This window comes from Polyodon spathula, chromosome 4 (genome assembly GCF_017654505.1).
Source record: "Polyodon spathula isolate WHYD16114869_AA chromosome 4, ASM1765450v1, whole genome shotgun sequence".
Taxonomy (NCBI): domain Eukaryota; kingdom Metazoa; phylum Chordata; class Actinopteri; order Acipenseriformes; family Polyodontidae; genus Polyodon; species Polyodon spathula.
In genome coordinates, this window is record NC_054537.1 from 71939639 (window position 1) to 71955627 (window position 15989).

Below are 15989 nucleotides of genomic sequence, written 5' to 3' on the forward strand. Positions count from 1 at the left end.
AGTTGATTGCAAGTTTGGAGTGTAGATAATTTAATACATGTCTGCAAAAATCTCCATCCCCCCAGAAACAAAATCCTTTCTACGCCACTGGCCTCAATCACTGCCTCTTCAAATAATTACATGTGGTGTAGCTATGTTTACACATCACTAAGTACCTAGTACTGTTTAATTTTGGAATAATGGTTATACATTACAATAATGGTCATACACTATCTACCAATGAGACATAGTCTTATACATTCTGGCAAGACCAAGATTTTGTGACCGTTTAGTTAACTTTTTGTACTTCACAGCTTATTTTGTACTGACATCACAATGACTACTAATTTTATACAGTCACAGACCAAAGTATTGGGACCCTATGTACTAGAACTAATTTAAAAATATATTAATTGATTGAAAACCAGTATACAGTAACTAAGCTAAATTATAAAGTCAATAGCCAGAAAAAGAGATAATTATTTCCAACATCTGCAGAAGAAAAAACATTTTGGTAACACAGCAGTTAATGGTGAAGACAAAGGCATTGGTTTCACCCATACTTCACTTCTTGAATGGATGTTTTCCCAAACCTTTTCTGTCACTAACAGATTCACATATTATGGTATTTATTCATTCAATGATCCTAAATACCTCTATTGTTTAGCTCAGTAAAATACAGTAGGCCCCTATGTATACTGTTATGTTTATGAAAATCAAAAACTTAATTGTATACGTGAGTTCCTTCAGTGTCTTTCTGTAAAATGCAAACGGGAAATAAATACCATCTGTCTAAAATGTTTAAAGAACAGAGGGATTCAGATTCCCCACAACTTTAAAATGTGAATAAATTATATAGTTTCATTTGTAGTCTGTGTATACTGTACATGCTCACATCTGTAAAGTGTAGCCAACCACAGGTCTGTAAAGTATCTTTCTCAATTGATCTCTGTCCAGGAGCTACAGGTGATGGGCTAGCAGCTATTTAAAAGCATAGGATTAAACTGGAAAGTATAGGTTTGATAAGAAAAATGATAAGCTGATCAACTCAGGACAGAGGGCCACAAATGAAAGATATTGGGAGTGCAAGAGGCAGTTGGGTGGGGTCTGGGACTTAAGAGCAACCCTAACCTGAACCTAAACTACACTATTTCAATTTGGTTTTTTTTACAGTTTTTAGACTAGTTCTCGTTTTATTCTGGGATTAGCCTAAGTTCCCTTCTCTATACTGTCTCCATAATGCATCATTACAGCTGTAAGACAGATATGCCTACTATTCATGTCTCCCCCTTGTACAGCACTGGTTTGCAAGCAGGATTTGAGTGAGTAGAGAAAGGCGCTATGCCCTAGAACCACATCATAAATGAGAAATATACCAGATCAGAAGGGTCATATTCAATTGGCTGCCACTATCGTGCTTGTGAGATTTGACGTCATCTTTCACCTTCTCCTTGGAGAAATTATATTGAGTTCCATCCCTGCAGTGATCTTCAGTGCCTCAACCCACAACCATGCACAAATCACTGCCACTTCAGATAAAGAGCTCTACAGCTTTCAAGGTCATTTCAGTATGTATTAGTTAAACATGTTGTTCAAGATATTGTAGCCTTTGTCTGAGACTACGCAGGAACTATAATGACTATAACTAAAATACCATTTGTTGCTACCTTTTCCTTTAGGGTTATTCTGAGTTGTTCTGAGTTCTGTCGAACCATTACTGAGTTTTAATCATTATTGTTTCCTTAGTAGTCTCATAGAAAGGCTACAATATCTTGAACAACATTTTTTGGGTGAAACAGTGCAGTAACATTTTTTTCTTTCTGAACAAATGTCAAAATGTACATCTTCTATCAAGATGTACTTTATGATGCTATAATCATAGGGGGGCAACTAGAAGCACCAAGCTAACATTACTTTGACAGCCTTATCTTTCAATAAAGCTATTCATCTCATACTACAGTGCTCCCTTTTACTTATCACACGAATCTGATGCTTTGCTTGTTCCACTGGGACAGACAAAAGGATTGGGACATGCAAATAATGCCCACGAGGTATGGTGTAATTCAACAATATGTTCTGGTTTCATGTGGAAACTGAAAGATTGTAAATAATTGAGGAAAGGGGAGAAGATCCGTTCCCCGAGTTTAAATAGCACAAGGTTCTGAACACTCCCCACTCTTATAGTCTCAATCAATCACTCAATCGTTCAACATTATTTGGGTAGACCAGCTGCACACATTTAGCCCTAGTATACCTTATTTAAACAATATTGAAGAATTTTAAACACTCATTTTAAAATAAGTCCATCACATGGTCATTTACACAGGAATGTTAATTCATAAGCACAATATTTACACTGACTTTGGACAAGGCCTCAGTACAGCTCAGTGCATATGTTTGTATTAGAAAGCAAGGATATCCATGGAGTCAATTTTAAAGAGATGAAAAAACTGACAAAACCTTACAATATTTATACCTTTGTAAACAATTGTTGACTCCTGTGGCAAAGTACCTGCCCCTGTGTGTATTTTGTATTGTAAGTTGTGTGTTAATGTTGGCGTATAGTCATTGGTACACAGGATATAAACGGGTCTGTGTAACACGAGTGTTTAAAATGTATATGTGTATTTAGGCACGAGGATCGCACAGCACTTCACGTGCAAGTAAAAAGTAATAATATGTGAGCACAGGGAATTACACTTTATTAATTCACGTGCAGTTGTACTGCGACTCCAATTGAATGATTGATTAGCAATCGAGTCACGGTACAGCTGCATAAAAGCAGCATGATTTCACTCACTCGGGGTAGTGTGTTCGGTGAGTAGAGAACAGGATTGGAGATGGAGGTAATAAATAATAATAATAATAATAATAATAATAGTAGTTAAAATATCAGCTCACCGTGTTTGTCTGTATAGTCCATTTTGTTTGTCTGTTTATTCTGGCCTCACGTGCCGTGTGCTGCTTTTGTTACAACCTTTTTATTTACTCTCTGTTCATTCATTAAATGCTGAGCGCAAGCAAGCGTTCAGCTTCCCCAAAACTCCACCTCTCTGTTGTTTATTTCCTGTTCCTGATTTCTGGTCTGACGTCACCCACTACAGCCGTCTTTGTGACAATTCCACTCCCATTTGTCTTACTTCTGTCCAGTGATAGGGGTTTCCACTCTATCATTGCACATTCCCTCTGCGGGGGAAAAGGGGGGCTGCATACCACGTTGAACCTAGCAGGGCGCATCCATCTTGACTTTCAGTTCCCCTCCCTTATCTCACACTATCTGTGCTAATCTCCTGCGTTTTGGCGTTTAGCTCAGACAGCTACCTGTGATTGAGTTGTGTTAGGCAATGCAAAAGTGCACGTAGCTGTTTTGCCGATGGGAAATGAAAGAACTCGAAACTTACGCAATACTGTATGGAAACTTAATATAAAAGCATATTAAAACAACTGAATTAGTAAGCACATTAAAACGACTATAAAAACACATTCACACATAATTTAAACATAATGATTCAAAACAACTTAACTATAAAAGACACACATACACATAATGTAACACTTACAATTAATAACAATTAATACCTCATGCAGAAAGCCATCACTACAGTGCAAATATTTTATCCATAGTTAAACTATTTTTAAACTTATTTTTTGGATAACATACAAACAACACAACTGTAGAAAGAGGCTTACTAGAGGAATATGTGAAAAACAAATTGAAAGAGGGGTCGAAGGGGTGAACTGGGTGTGTTCTTAAATATCTACTAAAGAATACAGAGAGCCGAAAAGCATATGAGATGCTGCTGCAAGACAGATCATGTGAGAGGCAGATCTAAACAAGCGTTACATCTACAAAAAGAGATCTACAATGCCTCCACTGTTATAGAAGTAAAAGTTTCTGCCTCAGTTCACTTCTTGTTCTGTAGCACTGTTTCAATATAGTTAAGCAGCTTAATCTAACCTAAATCATAGGGTGTGATAAGATACCAGGAAGAAACAGATTTACCTTTTTTGATCTACAGCGTTTTACTTTTTTTGCTTTGAGGCTTGTTTTCTTAAATCACTGTTTAAAAAACAAAAACAAAAACAAAAAAAAAACACATGCTAATGTTAATGCTGACATGCTGGCTTATCCTTTCATTAAAAATATATATATATATACATACACATGGACGTGGACGTGAATCAAAGAAGATATTTTCTGTTTATCTTTAGGTTTGTTTTGCAACTGTGTTACCCCGAGTGTCTTCTGTCAGGAAAGTATTACTAGCTTCAGCTTTTAAGAATTACATGTGAGAGAATTATGGAGCCCTTCATTCTTTATATAGGGTCACCTACCAGTGAGCCACTCATAGTGACGCCACAGTAGTTTACGTATTTTGAGCCATGTATAAAGATAATGGTGACTCAGACTGTGCCTGTGGGAATGTTCTGAAAATAACCAAGGGGATGTATTTTTTATGTTTTATTTTACTCCGTTCCCCTTCTTGCCAATGCGGCAGTATGCAACGCTTGGGTAATTTCTTTAAGTGCTTCAGAGTCACTCACAAGTTGTGCTAAAATGACTCATACCAAAGAGCTGATGGGTGAAATAAGAAAATAACAAGCACATTTAACCATGTTGGCAAGACATCACTGTGGATTAATATGACATGGTGTTAACATAATTTATTGTACAGCGTAATTGATTCTTTGTCAGCTCCAACTTTCTAAGTTATTTTTTTATTATTATTATTTATGTTTTTCTTCCTTTAAACAATTTCCTTTTCCAAATACCTTTAATGTATTACAGGGTACATTACGGTAGTGCCTGAGAAATGGTACTATATATATATATATATTACACAGTAGTCATGTGTGTTTAGCTCTTTTTAATCATATTATTGAAATATTATTGTTTTAAGAGTTTTTGTAGTTAAATATGAACCAGTATCTCTTTTGTGTTCAATATTGTTTTGTCAACAATATTGTTCATTTTAAATTGCCAGTAAGGAAATACAACTTTCAGGGACCATATAACAAGGCAACAGTTCTTGGGTTATATTTTGTGAAGCAAAGTGAGACTTAAGGCATCCCTTTTAGGAGACTTTACTGAGGTGTAGCCCCCAAGTCACATGGGACTAAAGGCTTGGATACACCAGCGCTTTGCTTCATGATAGTGTCACTTTTTGATATAATGGATTTTTATGTACCCTCACACACTAGGGCGTAGCGTGAAAAGCTACATCTCCCAGAATGCCATAGCTATCCCAGAACACTCATCGAATGGCAATCAGTTAAACTAATACACCTGTTTGTAATGCCATGCAGGTATAAAAGGACAGGTTTAAAAGACAAGAGATGCCCTTTCTGGGGGTGCGAAACATGCTAGATTTTTTTAGACGGTAAGTCACCGAAAACACAAATGCACAGGCACGTAAGTACAACTGCTCTGTTTCATCAAGCCTACAGTGCCTACAAACCTGTGTATTTATTAACATTATATATTTTTTAACGATTACTGTAATATACCAACAAAAAAAATATTTTCAAGTTTTTAAGCTAATTGTTGTGAGATTATCTCGCTACAAAATACAGTGTACCATCACATTGCAGGGTATTTCTGGACGCATGCGCAGATGATGATGTGGTAGCGCCACGGCTTTGTTTGAATTCAGTTAGCCGCTAACTGTTAGCGTGTCGGTTAGTTTACTTCAGCAAAAACTCTGCAACATCTCTGCGTAGAACTTGCCTATTTTTGTGTGCCTACTGTACTATTATTTGCGGTGAGTAATTACATAAAACTATTTTACATATATTTAATATGCATTTAGAAGTGTATAGGCCCCCCCCCATCTCAGTTTATATGTGTGTTGTTATTACTTTTCTTGACCGAAAAACATGCCGTATGAAGGGTTATCTTCTATAGTACAATATTAGGTTAGGTCAGGTTAGATTAGGTTAAGTTGCAAAAAAAAAAAAAAAAAGTTAGAACTTATTTTAGTTGTGTGCGTTAGTTTATATTTGTGTATGTATGAGGTTTTTTTATATTCTGTTATTGTTATCACAGAGAAATAAACCAAACAAAATGGATCACATGTAGTTTGACCTGACGAGTGCCAAGGAAAAGAAGCCTCACACAATAGCTGAGGAATTAGTGAAACTAATCTATTGTGCATTAGAAATGGCAAAAATAGTATTGGGACCAGATGCACAAAAGAAGCTTCAGCAGGTTCCCTTGTCAAATGACGTGATCCGTTCTAGAATTCATGAGATGAGCCAGGATATCTGGCAGCAAGTTATAGAAGATATCAAAGCTAGTCCTCTTAAAGTGGGTATTCAGCTTGACGAGTCAACTGACGTTGATGGCTGCAGTCTGCTGTTGGTGTTTGTGCGATACTTAAAGGAGAAAGAAATCTTAGAAGAATTCTTGTTCTGTGAACCATTGCAATTAACTACGAAAGGAATCGATGTGTTCAATCTCGTCAAAGACTTATTTTTGAAGCATAAGATAACGCTTGACGTGTGTGGAACAATTTGCACTGATGGTGCCCCTGCCATGCTAGGAAAAAAAATCAGGATTTGTTTGACTAGTTTGACTCTCTAATGTATTTTGTCACCATTAGCTTATTAATGACTGGGTTAATGAGAAATCTGTTTTTTCACATTAAACCATATAATTAATATAATATGGTGTATTTTTTTTAAAATTTTAACTATTAAGAACACACAGTTAACAATAAATAAGATTTTCACATTTATTGGTATTAATATTGTTAGTAAATAAATAACTTTTTACATTGTTTCATATATACCCACAAAAAGAATGAACACATACAACTGAAACTTTAAAAATGTATACTATCAAGTAACAAATATCAATAAATTATAATTTTAATAAACTATTGGCATGTTAAAAGAAAGTGAGTGTACAATCTGTGTTAAAAATATATAGAATAGTGACTTTGAACTAAAGAGGTTTCAAAATAATGAGCTGCATATTTATTTTTTCCACTTCAAACAGCAATGGTAAATTTGACTACATTCAAGCTCGTGTATTTGCTCAGTTTAATAATCAAAAAGGAAAAAAAAGGAAAATAATTGAAAGCAGAGGTTTCATTCTGTCATTATATACTGTAGAGGAAAATATAATGTTTGAAGACCATTATAAGAAAAAAAAATCTTGTTTTGTTCTCATCTAAAACTCCAGTATGTTATATAGTGTATTGTCTTATTAAATAATGATCCAAGTGATCTGTTATATTTATACACTTCCTCGTTATTTCACGACTCGGTAATCCAATTCATTAAATTGACATTTAGGCTATGACAGTAAATTGTACTTTAATGTATAAGTGCACTTTACTAATTTGGCATTTTCAAAATTCCATGATTTTTTGATGTGCAAGTCAGATAGCAAAAGAACAAGATAATAATAATAAAAAAATAAGTACAGGTGTAAGGGTAAGTGTACAACCTAATAAGGCAACTTGTGTATTTCAACACAATACATTTTGAACACAAATATAAGGACATTTTATTAGATGGTTTACATGTGGAATCGGAGGCCAGTATACCTAACATTCATTTTACTCAAGGTGTCTCATACCTTATAGTACTGCCTATACACACAGATAGATATAGATGTAGGCTGGACTAGAAATCGGAAATATACGTAATTTAACAGACTGTTAGATAGTCCTATTCTATAATATATACAGGTTGGATAACCTGTCACAATGGGTAAGACAGCAGACCAGACATACTGCTAGATGGCTAACTAACTTTGATGAAGTTGATTTGGCCCAGCGATTTATACTCACTGAAAAGTTAAACACAATTAAAGTTTTGCACAAGGAACATGTATGTATAGATAAGACAAACATTAAAAAAACTGAACCCACTGGTCCTAGTACGTATACCTAATTTGTATTCTGTACTCAAGATATTACATTTTTTATCCTCCTTGGAGGATCATCCATGGTCGCCAGTGATCTCCAAATATGACGTCTTAAAAGGATAAGTTCTTTCAGTAACCTGAAGCGTAACTGAAGGTTAAACCATAATGTTTTATAACAGTCATCTTTTAGTTCAAACAGTACTATGTTGAAGTGGGATCCTAGGCAGGCTAAATTGCCATGTACACAATAATCTTGCAACTGTACAGCTTCGCCATGTCTACATAATTAAAAAGCCTCCATATCACTCACTGGTGTCTCTGACAGACATTAGCTATGGCTCTATAACATTCATTAGATAAATACATTAATGTGCTGCACTCATTAGATACAGATATGCACCCTAAAACATTCTATACTTAGCTTATGTTGATAGCATATCTCCCTGTGATGCCCATAATGATTATCTTGCACAAGATAGTAGAGTTCTAGGTAGTTTATAGGTTTTGCAGTTCACGCATGTTCAGTCTAACAATGTATTTGTGTTGTGATGTGATTTAGCTGATTGATGGGCTCACTAAGCCACAAGAGCATATTCATCCGTTTTTTTTCTGCATTTTCACTCCACCGAGATTTTGTTTTCTGGGCTGGATGGTGTTTTTAAAGGACTGCAAGACTGAAAGAAGAGAAAATGTACATTCACAGTTTTAATCTGACTATTTTGTAAATAGTAAAATAGCACTGAATCAATTCTGGATTTCTATATTGTAATCCAGGTAACCTACAATGATTTTCTGGAATGAAGATATCAAACACACCAGAAAGGAAGCTAGCATTCTACAGTGCTCCATGAATTTTCCTGAAGTTTAACTTAAAGCATTTTGAAAGTATTAGCTTTTTAAAGAATGCTTTCACCATAAAAAGGCACTACATTTTACAGCTCACACATGAAAGGTAATTGTAAATACTTTTTAAAAATATTAAAAGTTGAAATGGTGACTGCTGTTTACATTTTGATAAAAGTCCCTCTTGACATTTAAATATTCTTACCACTTATTGTTGCTGCATCGTGTGTACAATGCATAGTTAATGTCTTTTTTAAGTATAGTTGCAATTGTTTTAATATCTGTACATTTATTCATTTATAAACTGGAGGATGCGCTTAATGCTATTTCACTGCCCCCATTACTGGAGATATCATATTGTTTTGCTTTTTTGGAAGTTCCTCTTAACCACATTGCTGTTTTTTCTTTCTTTTTCATTAATAGCCATCACTGTAAGGGACTTTTATGTACAGCGTAATCCTTAATATGTACATATTAAGGATTAGCCCATTCAAAAGACAAATATGTTCTCTAAAACATATATTCTGATTATCTGTTTGTGTATATATAAGAATGTAAAAATGACAGTTGAATCAGTACATAACAACACTGAGAGCATTGTGAGGCACAAGACCACAAGTGCTTTTAAACCTCCTGGGATATGGTTTTCTCACCTTTCTGCTTTCCTCCTCCTCGAGCTCTGGCATCTCTTGATGCTGGTTCTCCAGCTCTTGAGAGGGCTCCTTTGGTGTTTCCTGAGGGAGCTCCTCTGCTGCCTTGTTGATGTCCTCTTCGTTATCATTAATAAGGTCTTCTTCATGGTCACCCCAGTTGGCAAAAGTATCCTCTTCAGTATGTTCATCTGCCTCTTGGCCAGCATCAACTTGACTTTCCCATTTGTTGTCTTCAGATAAGTCCTCATCCTTCAAAGTTTCTTCCACATATTCTTCTTCATCCACTGTTTCTGCCTGTCTCTGCAAAAACAGGACTGCATAAACAGGTGTATATATATATATATATATATTAATATATTAATTATATTATATATATATATATATATATATATAATTTTCCCAAACTATTTATGTTCGTTTACTTAGATCTAATCTATGTAAACATTTTAACTAAATTAAATGTTCTGTTTTACAAGAACAAAATAAGGTCTGGTCTATTAATCTAGGCCATTTATACAAAATAACATAAAATGTGGTCTAAATCATTTTGAATTTCCTGGGTGGTTGAAAACATGTCGGCCACTCACCCAAGCTTTGTATCATTTGTGCACTTTGCAAGCTTTTTGATAAACAGAGGACCAAGCATGGAATGAGTCATGGATCCTTGCAGGTTTCTCCTTTTAAAAATATCTGTTTCCTTGTATTCCCACTGATTTCAACTTTAGTGTAAGTCTTTCATGTGAAATTTTTTGATTGTATCTATCCTTGCAATAACTTCTTCAAATATATTTAAGAGTTTTTTAAGACAGGTGTGAATAGTTTGCTCAGCATCTAGCATTTTAAAACCTTGCAGAACATTTAAAACACATAATGAACATACTAGCAAATCAACCGGATACAGACACAGAGAAAACAAATGAATAAATAAATATGCCAATACATCCATCCAGATTCAATTTTGAGTTTTCCCTATCGAAAATGGTTGATTTTACACAAAGGTAGGAACATGAGTAAAACAAAAAAGTACACTGTGGAAAATCTATAGTTTTACTTTGTTTTCAAATTTTAGGTTCAGAATGAGATACTGGGTATAGTGAAATCACATTGTATTAATGTGTGATGTCAATGATGGATGTCAAAAGGAGGGCTAGGAAAATTACACAGTTGGGTCCTCCTGCAGCCATGCAAAACATTTGTTTAACAAAAAAAGTTTATACTTGCTAAAAGTTATTCAGAAGACAGTATTATAGCAGACATAAACCTTATTCATTAGAAAATGTTTTCAACCGCAGACAGTAAAGACTACTAATGTGAAAGACTAATGTGTTTTTACAATAATGGTTCTGATGGATAGAGCTCTATGATTCAATGAATGTATTCCCCTACTTGATGGGCTAAAATTGAGGGGTTAAAGGAGAGCTGCCAACTACCACAGGTTAATAACCAATGGGTACATCCAGTGTCAGATGAAAAAGATTATATCAGTGGATGCCGAAGATTCATATGCAGTTGAGAGGAAAAGGCATGCATGGCCTTAATGTTGACTGCTGCTGCCGCTGGTGAATTCTGCAAGTCCCATTAGGCACGGTCAGCTACACAATTGTCTAACAAGGTTCAGATCTTGTTCTCTTTTACACCCACACACAGAACTGGAATATTAAAAACTACTGCATTATCAAGATTTCATAGCACTGACTGACAGGAGCAAAGTAGAAAACTGTGACTGGAGAACACAAGCAAGGTTTTCAAGCACATCAATGCCTGTAAAGGTCGAATTCATAGGAAACTGAACCTTGAATATTTTCTTAATTAATAATTTGCTATTGTTGGATTTCTGAGGTAGTAAAATGTCAGTAGGTTCCGAAAAGTTCAGTTACACTAAAAAAATAATAAGATGCAATATTTAAGCTGAATCTAATTATATAAAGATAGAAAATTAACATTATGTTCCACGTTCTCTTTAGTACAGATTATAATAACATTTTATTGGGTCCAGAACAGAGCCCTGAGGAGCCCCCCGATCAACAATGGTGGAGTCAGATCAGAAGTCCCCCAGGGTGATGAACTGGGTACGTTGAGTAAAATAGGATTTGAACCAGCCCAGTGCCATACCAGAAAGTCCAATTTTCTTTTCAAGTCTCTCCAGTATTCCATGATCGATGGTATTGAAGGCTGCTGACAGATCTAATAAAATGAGTATGGACAAAGCACCTCCATCTGTGCTCATTCTAAGATCATTTGTGACTCTCAGAAGAGCAGTTTCAGTGCTATGACCGTTTCTGAAGTCAGATTGAAAGACTTCGAAGAGGTTATTGTTATAAAGATGGTGACAGAGTTGACCAGCAATTATCCTTTCAATAACCTTGGAAACAAATGGGAGAATGAATATAGGGTGTCGTCTTGAGGAAGAGAGGGATTTTTTTTAGTAACAGAGTGACTGCTGCACTTTTTAATTGGACTGGCATGCACCCAGTAGATAGCAAGACAAATACTATATTGTGTATTATTGGGCCCAAGGATTCAAGGCAGTTTTTTAAAAGGCAGGTGGGCCATGGATCCAAACAACTAGTACGGTACATCTTCTGTATTTCCTCCACTACTATTGACAAGGTAGGGAGACAAAAGGTTGTTAGTGGAGATCCAATAAAGGCAGGGGCAGTTGGACTAATGAAATCAGGTATAGAAGGGGGCAGAGTGGTGCAAATAGTACTTATTACTAAAAAATGAAAATGCAGTAAATTATGAGAGCCTTAATTTAACAAAGAATATTACACCGTGTAACAATTATTATTTATTTTTTTTTGGTTCCTGGGTAGTAAGTGTTATTTCCTAATTGCTTATGCCTCAAAAGTATAGAAAATGGCTATTATTCCCCACAAACTTTGCTTTTGTGACCAGGACAGTGATATTTTGAAATTTACCTATTTCTAGAACATTCCAGATATATTCAGTGCTGAGTAAACTTGGAGTAACTTCTAGAACTTTCCAGTAATATAAATAGTAGTATAAATACAGGGGCCTTAAGCCCACCAGTTCAGTTTAGTTCCAGCTGCCTAAGTGGATACATGTCTGCATTTTTCTGAGATGGCATCAAGAGGCTGCAATGGTGGCATTCCTGATGGGTCTCCAAGGCGGTTTTACCAAGTTTCCCTGCTATCTTTGCCTTTGGGACAGCAGCTACACCAATGCGCACTACCACAGGCGGGACTGGCCACAGCAGACCGAGTTCTCTGTGGGGAGGAACAACATCAAGTGAGAGCCACTGGTGGTCCCCCAGAAGGTGCTGATGCCACCACTGCACATCAAATTGGGCCTTATGAAACAATTTGTCAGAGCTCGAGATAAGGAGTCGGCAGCCTTCAAGTACCTTCAAGACTTCTTCCCTAAGCTGTCTGAGGCAAAGGTCAAAGCCGGTGTCTTCGTAGGACCACAGATAAAGAAGATACTGGAGTGCAATGAATTCCCCAAGAAGCTCACTAGTAAGGAGAAAGCGGCTTGGAACAGCTTTGTCGCAGTGGTTCGGGGCTTCCTGGGCAATCACAAGGCCGAAAACTATGTGGAGCTGGTTGAGACTCTGGTGAAGAACTACGGCACAATGGGCTGTAGGATGTCCCTCAAAGTCCATATCCTTGATGCTCATCTTGATAAATTCAAGGAGAACATGGGAGCGTACTCGGAGGAGCAAGGCGAGCGCTTCTACCAGGATATACTGGACTTTGAACACCGCTACCAAGGACAGTATAACGAAAACATGATGGGAGACTACATTTGGGGGCTGATTCGTGAAAGTGATTTACAGTATAATCGTAAATCTCAAAAAACTACTCCCTTCTAAATCTTTTGTAGTCATTTTTGTATTACTTTAGTATAAATACATGTTAATTTGGATTCATATGTTGTTTTTTTCTGGCTTTATGTGAACGAAAAGACCGTTTTCTCATTGGAAACAGGTACATTTCAAAATATCACTGTCCTGGTCACAAAAGCAAAGTTTGTGAGGAATAATAGCCATTTTCTACACTTTTGAGGCATAAGCAATTAGGAAATAACACTTACTACCCAGGAACAAAAATTGTGTTACATAGTGTGTTATCATTCATAACTACTAAACACGCAATAGTGCTGAATTTAGAAATACAAAAAGATCATGAGGCTGGCGCATGATATGCCTTTTGCAGGGCATCTCGGAGCTGACAAGACAAGGGAGCGGATATTGGATCTATTCTATTGGGTAGGTGTGAAAGGGTGGCTTTGAAGGGGTGACGTCAGACCAGAAACACAGACTAAAAACAATGAATGGCGGGTGAAACTGAAGTCCAGTGGTGCTCAGTGTTTTGTTAAATAATAGAAAATAAAAGATTTAAACAAACACAAAACTACGCAAACAAAAAGGCGCGTTGGCCAAACAAATAACTATTGTGCTGGTGTTTGAGCCATCACTCTTAGCAATTCTTATATTTCTCAGTTGTTTAGTTTAGATCCTCGCTCCCATTCTCTAATCCTAGACACTCTCTCCATGAGCGCAGAAAGCTGCAGGCTTTTATATTCTGGCCGAGGGGTTAAGTAGCTATTAATTATCTCATTACCCCTCGGCCATAGTCTGCAGGAGTTTAATAAGGATGTGTGACTGTCAGCTAGTTAAACAATCAGTAGCTGATCAGTCACGCATCCTTACAAGGTCTTTAAAATCAAAACAACAGCCTGGAGGGTGGTGTATTGCTTGTCCGGCCACAAAATAGAAAATACAAACAATAAACAAAGGGGTGGGACACTCTGCCACAGTAGGTCCTGCATACTGATGTGTCGAAATATGTAGCCATATGCCCAGACTGCCAGCAAGTAGAGCCGGGTTGACTGCGCCCTGCTCCTTTGGTTCCATTACCAATTATGTCCACTCCCTTTGAACGCATTGCAATGGAGATAGTGGGCCCTTTGCTACCTTCTGACTCTGGGGATACGCATATATTAGTAGTGGTAGATTATGCAACGCGATACCTGGAGGCAGTTCAATTGAGGCCCACTAGTGCCGCTGCAATAGTCACAGAGTTAGTGCAGATTGTGGATAGAGTAGGGATCTGCAAGGAGATTTTGACTGATCATGGAACCAACTTTTTGTCTAACACGTTACAGCAGGTATAGAAAATATAAAAAATAATTCCCATCAGGACATCTGTTTATTATCCACAGAGGAACGGTTTGGTGGAACAATTTAACCAGATCTTGAAGCAGATGCTGAGACGTTTTGTAACGACAGCAAAAACATTGGGCATCACTTCTTCCCTACCTCCTTTTTGCAGAGAGAGAGGTGCCGCAGAGCTCAACCGGGTTCTCCCCCTTTGAGCTATTGTATGGCCGACAGCCTCACAGCATCCTCGATCTGTTGAGAGTGGGGTTGGAGGAGCACAAAGGCTCATCCAAAAATGTAGTGAAGCATGTGCTCCTACTAAGAGATCACCTGGATTTGGTCAGTCGTTTGGCCCAGGAAAACCTCAAATCGGCTCAGCAGCGGCAACAGTAGCATTACAATAAAAATGCAAGAATTTGAAGCTTTCAACCTGGAAACAAGGTAATACTGCTGCGTCCCTCCTCACAATCAAAATTATGAGCTAAATGGACTATAGGAAAGGTGAATTATGAAATGAACGGAAAATTTATCATATAAATGTATTAAAGCCCTGGCAGGCAAGGGAGGTCTTATTTAAAGCCCCAGGCAATGTAGAGGATGATTAAGGCCCCTGACCAGAGACCCCTAACACGAAAATCATTTTAATGGGGGAACAATTGGTTCCAGATCAGCAACGGGAACTGTGTAAGCTTATTGAGGAGTTCAGCGATGTTTTTTCTGACGTGCCCGGCAGGACTAACTTGTTGAATATGATATTGTCTCTCCCTCAGGTGTCAGTATGAGAGAGACCGTACCGGATCTCGGAAAGTCGACGAAGTGGCATTCACAAAGAGGTATGGGACATGCTCGATCTTGGGGTGATTGAGCCTTCCAGGAGCGAGGGATGCAGTCCAATTGTCATAGTGGCCAAGAAAGACGACATCAACAGCTTCTGTGTGGACTTCCGGAAGGTAAACACTATTGTCAAGTTCGATGCGTACCCTATGCCTCGGGTCAATGAACTTCTAGATAGCCTGGGAAAGGCGAAGTTTATCTCTATTCTGGACCTGACAAAGGGATACTGGCAGAAACCCTTAACCAGCAGTTCTAGAGAAAAAAACAAAAAACACACACATTTTCAACACCAGAAGGGCTGTTTCACTTTAAAACCATGCCGTTGGAGCTACATGGTGTGGCCGCTGCCTTTCAGAGACTGATGGACCAGGTTTTATGCCCACATCATGAATACGCAACAGTGATTTACAGCACCATCTGGCAAGAACATTTGGCTAGGATTACAGCTGTCCTTCAGTCTCTAAGGGTAGCCCAGCTGACAGCTAACTTGAGAAAATGTGTGTTTGTCAAGATAAAAACTCAATATTTGGGATTTTTAATGGGAAATGGAAGGGTGAGACCAGTGGCCACCAAAATCCAGGCTTTGGTTAGAACACAAGAACATAAGAAAGTTTACAAACGAGAGGAGGCCATTCGGCCCATCTTGCTCGTTTGGTTGTTAGTAGCTTATTGATCCCAG

At 37.3% G+C, this 15989-nt stretch overlaps 1 long non-coding RNA gene across 1 annotated transcript in view; it reads right to left on the reverse strand.

The window, feature by feature from the left end:
* Positions 1–6868: 6868 nt before the first annotated feature.
* Positions 6869–15989, reverse strand: part of LOC121314814 — a 30683-nt gene continuing 21562 nt past the window's right edge. The window contains exons 3-4 of the long non-coding RNA XR_005950161.1: positions 9352–9651; positions 6869–8529 (exon numbers count right to left, since the gene is read on the reverse strand). This is a non-coding gene — a long non-coding RNA (uncharacterized LOC121314814). The remainder of the gene's footprint in view (positions 8530–9351; positions 9652–15989) is intronic.